Below are 5318 nucleotides of genomic sequence, written 5' to 3' on the forward strand. Positions count from 1 at the left end.
GTGGGTCCATTCTCTGACATGATTCTGGTGAGGTTGTTGAATTTAATGTTCTGGTTTTGCAGATCATCTTCAAGATCCTTAACGTTCTGGTTTATGGGATAGCCTTTTATCACGCAAGTAAACATGGGAGGCTTCTTCTTCTGCTGTCGTTTACTGGATTGATTCTTCTTTGTAGTATTGCTAGATTCCATTTGGTTATCCATAGTTTTTGTATTGGTAGCTGTACGTTTGTCTTCATTCTTCTTTCTTTGTTGCTTCTTTGGTGTGTGCTTCCTGGCCTCTGATTGGTCGTTTGATGTATCGTTGCTGTCTTCTGATTGGTTCTTAGTTTCTCCTTCCTGATTGGTAGCTGGTTGTTCCCTGTGGTCCTGAGAAGGGCCGGAGTTACTAGGTTTCTCTTGTGAGGGTTTGGTTATCACCTGTGTGTTGGTTTCCACCAGTGTGTGTGAGGTTTCCACCTGTGTGTTGGTGGTCTCTCCCTGTGTGAGTTTTGTTTCTTCTTGTATAGGATCTGGTGGCATGTGATGATTTGGTTGCTCTACTGCTGTGGGTTTCTTTTTCCTGCCTCTTCGCTGGACTACTTGGAAATCTCCTTCACCTTCATTGTCTTCTTTGTGAGAGGAGGGGAGTGGATTGTCGATGGCATTGTCGTTTTCTTGAGAGTTTGTCTCTTCTTCTGGAGCTTGCAATTGGCGGTCCTCATAAGAGCCGGTTTTCCGATGTTCATCTTCTGTGGTGTCTTCTGGCTGTGTTGTGTGTGACGAACTTACTTCATCACAGCTCTTAAGTGGCCCACGTGTCTCATGTAGAACTGCATTTGAGCCGAAATCTCTTGACCGAAAAGTCTTGAGAAAGGTGTCTCTTGCAGCCTCTGACTTGAAATACACACTAGCTTTGGTACCATCCTTCTTCACTTTGATTTGATTGACGTCAATCCTTCCCCCGATGATTTCTCTCACGTCATCTTCTGTGTATTGGTTGGGTAGGTGCCTAATGGACACTGGAGGAGCCTTCGTCATGAATCAAGTCAGTTTTGTTACTACTTCAAGCGTGCACCCGAGTGCATCAAATGAAAAGCAAGGCAGTTGGCGCGAATTGAAACACGTACTGTAATTTAAATGAAGTCGATAAATCGGCGGACACATCTAATTTTGCTGAACGAGTGAGTCATCATGCCACCAAAAACTAGCGGAAAGGCTGCAAAGAAGGCTGGTAAAGCCCAAAAGAATATCTCCAAGGGAGATAAGAAGAAGAAGAGGAGGAGGAAGGAGAGCTATGCCATTTACATCTACAAAGTTTTGAAGCAAGTGCATCCTGACACTGGCATATCTAGCAAAGCTATGAGTATCATGAACAGCTTTGTTAATGACATCTTCGAGCGTATTGCTGCTGAAGCTTCTCGTTTGGCCCATTACAATAAGCGGTCAACTATCACCAGCCGGGAAATCCAAACAGCTGTGCGCCTTCTTTTGCCTGGTGAACTTGCCAAGCACGCTGTAAGTGAGGGTACGAAGGCTGTTACCAAGTACACAAGCTCTAAGTAAAAATCTTCTTCAAGATTTTTCATTTCAAACGGTCCTTGTCAGGACCAACACATTATTCGAAAGAGTTAAATCACGAAATTTGCTTCATTCTGTTATGTAGAAACACCTTGAAATCCAATTTCTATATGCTGTTAGTAAAAAAGTAAAGCACATAGCGGAGATGTGTCGTGCTTGTATACGAAAGGCATTTACTCGCCGGAGATCTACACTTAGTCATAATAATTTACTTTTAAAAAGTGGTAATACATTCCGTGTTAAGTATAGTAGTAGGTGCACACGGATCGGAAATCAGGTTATTTTAATGTGCCGTGCAAATAAACAGGCTGTTAGTGTAAGAAATAGTGGGTATAACGCTTAGAATATCGATTAATCGCTATGAAATAATGTTGATAAATTATCTCTTGAAAGTACTATAAAATTAATGTTTCTAGTATTTTCGTACTTGAAGGATAATGAAATTTGAAAAAGAGATGCCAACAGCACCTGGTGTTCCCAGGCGGTCACCCATCCAAGTACTGACCAGGCCCGATGCTGCTTGACTTCGGTGATCGGACGAGAACCGGTATATTCAGCATGGTATGGCCGTTGGCGAATGCATATGGCTTCGAGTGAGTTATTGTAGCTACGTAGGTTTGTCGGTGAATACTCAAAAAGACCAGCGCGTGGAAAGCGTTGCTAATTGTTTTAAGTAATGCATGATTACGAAATTATCGTGGTGAACGATGTGAGAATATTCGTCTTTGTGAAAAACAAAATTAGAAAAAGTATACCAACAGCACCTGGTGTTCCCAGGCGGTCACCCATCCAAGTACTGACCAGGCCCGATGCTGCTTGACTTCGGTGATCGGACGAGAACCGGTATATTCAGCATGGTATGGCCGTTGGCAACTACCTTTTCTTCAATGTCCTGTTAAGGAAGTATGTTTTAAGTAAGAATTGACATTATTAACTATAAAGGCAAGCATATTAACGTCGTTAACATTACTTGGAATATACTAATATTCGAATAAATATTTGAATGTTCGAATGATGAGTGATTCGGATGTTCATAGTGCCACTGTGTCCTATCGAGTTTACTATCACGAACCACGTATGAAATTGTATATAAATAAATAAAAATAAATCCTTTATTAAGTATTGATTACAGGAAAAAGGCAAACTTACATTCTTTAATGTACACAATGAAATGTATGAAAGATATTTTTAAGATATGTTTCACTTACCCTTTATAACGCAAGGTAGTTTTCAGTGTAGCATTCTCTTCAGCTGCGAGATAACGTAAGGCAGATGATCATTCAGTCGTGAAGCACTAAAATGTAATATACATTTTAACTATTATCGATAAGAATTATTTACTGCAGGGATGCAAATAAAGTGAGGCAAATTAGTAAATAAAAACCGATACTGTAACTGATAATATAATTAGTTGTATCTGTATTAGTTGTATATACAGTAATCGCACGATTATCCGCGGAGTTGGATGTTGGCATAATCGCGCATAATCAGCAGTATGAGCAGAAAAGGGAAATGAAATGAAATATTTAGATTTACGTCGCATACTTATACCGGTTACGCTAAAGGAGACGGTGATGATGAGTACTGAATGAAGAAAGTGGGAGGAAACGGGAGAAACCCGAGAAAACCCATGAGCACGGTCTTTATGCACGACAAAGTTCACACGGCACGAGCTGGGATTGAATCAGGGACCCCAAGCACCGGAGGCCAAAAAACGGACAAAAAGTCTTTCGTGCAACTTTCGTTTTCGGTAAAAAGTTTACACATAATTTAGAAAGAGTAGTTTTCTGGTCTTTTTATTTCACAAGTTGGTTCATGTCTATATTTTTTACATGCATAAAAAATTTTTCAACTCCCTTGCTTATTTCCTGTTAAAGACCTCTACCTCTGATTGTATTTTTTGCACATATTCTTATTGTTTTCAGACAACATTTCTAAAAGCGTAATTTATCGTCAGCAAGAAAAGAAAAGGAAAGCCTCGGATAGTGGAATGTGTACTGTATATATATATATATATATATATATATATATATATATATACGTATTAGTATATAGTTTTATTTTATACGTCTCCTATTATTACACAATGTGCAGATATTGTCAAAGCGCAAGTAAATATGTATAACTCCCCGTTCTGCACTTAATAACTTGAAAGAAGTTCGGGGAAGGTAGTGTAACAGAAAGTGCAAACAGAAATGAGGGTTTAAAGGCATTTAATATTATTCCGTAGTAGTATGATTTTTTGAATATATATATATATATATATATATATATATATATATATATATATATCTAAACATACATATTCAATGATATAGTAAGAGGTTAGCAGCACTGATAGAACTGCAGAAAGTACAAAACCGTTAATAAGAAAGAGAGAGAGATGGTGGCCGCTTTTGTGCTTTTCATTGGCTAATTCCGAATTGCGCGCGAATACGTACGAGATTTCTTTCTTTTTCCTCTTCGCAGCCCAGATGTTGCCAATTAGAAGTTTTTAGTACTACATTTGTATGAAAATGTTGCCTTTAAGAAATGTGGTTTGCATACAGAGAAAAGAGCAAAATGAATATTTACCTTAGTGGGCATGAAAAAAGACGAAACATTTTGCAAGATGGACACACGAACTTCCTTAATGCAGGCGTTCAGTACATTATTGTAAAGAAAAAAACACTAAAAAGAATTACTTCAATATCCCTAGCAACATTCAACAATTCATAGAGAAAAATCTTTATTTTGAGAACAATGGAAAACTATGTAATTGTAGATAACTACTAAATTTAATGATTAAGGAAAACGTTTAGGCCCGGCCCTTCAGAAAGAAAGTGCACAGAATATTCTCTCATGGAAGCAATTGCAAAATCAACATTTTGTTTGCAGTTATAATTAGAGGATCTATATACAGGGTGTTCGAAAAAGAATGTATCCTCTTGAAAGAAAATATTCTCTGGGCCCCTAATCCTTTATATACCGAAAGGAAGTTTGTATAGCATTTTTTCTTACCTTCGTTAGAAGAATTGAAAGTGACTACTATCGTGACACGGGAGATATTTAATCGATAGTCGAATTACTCACATACTCGAATGAACACGTCTCTTGTAAGGAGAGGAAAGGCTTCTGTGATCCGCTATCGCAGCTGTGTCATATCTGCAGAGAATGTTAGGACACAAACGTGATCTTTGAGAGCCTCGTGAAAAGAAGTCGCATAGTATCATGTGTGGAGACATCGGGGCCATCTGAAGAACGCTTCATCATTAGGACCAAGGGCGAGTTACGAAACACTCTGGGATATATTTATTAACATAACTTCTCGTCATTCTGCAAGTGTGGTGGAGCTCCATCCTATTGGAAAAGGAAACCTCGGGAGCCCTCTTCATGTGTAGGTATCGTTCACATCTGAAGCATGTGAAGATAGATTACTGTACTATCGTGTACCTAAAATCATTTTCTACGAATACGAACATGTCTACACTGAAGGCAGTGCAGCTCTTTTTCTCTTTTTTTTGGTCATGTATTGTAACGCGGGGCAATGCACACAATAACATGTAATGTTGTGTATCATCATAAAGGGCCAGGGCGATGATTGGATCTTGATGGACGTGGAGAACTGATAGGTGATGTGAGTGGTATTGTGATCTATGGTTGTATGTTTACTGATGAATGCATAAGGAGAGGTGAAGGGGTTGCCTTTTTTTTTATGTCGATCGGGAGGGAAGCGATTGGGAAACTTTTGACTTTGTTTTTCAACCGAATATATTGATT

At 38.7% G+C, this 5318-nt stretch overlaps 2 non-coding genes across 2 annotated transcripts; both read right to left on the reverse strand.

Moving 5' to 3' along the window:
* Window positions 1-2015: 2015 nt before the first annotated feature.
* LOC145678150 (5S ribosomal RNA) lies at window positions 2016-2134 on the reverse strand. Its single transcript, XR_014130262.1, has one exon. It is a non-coding gene; the product is annotated as a 5S ribosomal RNA (ribosomal RNA).
* A 177-nt stretch (window positions 2135-2311) lies between these two features.
* LOC145678152 (5S ribosomal RNA) lies at window positions 2312-2430 on the reverse strand. The gene has a single exon (XR_014130264.1). It is a non-coding gene; the product is annotated as a 5S ribosomal RNA (ribosomal RNA).
* Window positions 2431-5318: the final 2888 nt, after the last annotated feature.

The sequence above is a fragment of the Thermobia domestica genome, unplaced genomic scaffold, assembly GCF_964235325.1.
Source record: "Thermobia domestica unplaced genomic scaffold, izTheDome1.hap1.1 HAP1_SCAFFOLD_1938, whole genome shotgun sequence".
Lineage (NCBI taxonomy): Eukaryota > Metazoa > Arthropoda > Insecta > Zygentoma > Lepismatidae > Thermobia > Thermobia domestica.